A 270-nucleotide genomic window follows, 5' to 3' on the forward strand; every position below is an offset into this window, starting at 1 on the left:
CGGGAAGTAAATTGGTTTCGAGGCACGAGGGTACGCACAAGATGAAAGTAATGGGATACAAGGCTCGATGTGTTTTACACTTTTGAATATCTTTGGAAATTAAAAATCGTAGCAGCATATTGCAAGTGAGAGAAATTTTCAGCATTTCATATTCTTTGTAATGAGCTACAATTAAAAATTTTGTCTTGACATTACACCGAGATAGAGAGGTGAAAAGTGGAAATCATATCACCAGAAATGAAATGATAACAATGCCAACGAATTGGCATT

Source organism: Halyomorpha halys, unplaced genomic scaffold (assembly GCF_000696795.3).
Source record: "Halyomorpha halys isolate HHAL.00 unplaced genomic scaffold, Hhal_1.1 Scaffold218.1, whole genome shotgun sequence".
In the NCBI taxonomy this organism is placed as follows: Eukaryota; Metazoa; Arthropoda; class Insecta; order Hemiptera; family Pentatomidae; genus Halyomorpha; species Halyomorpha halys.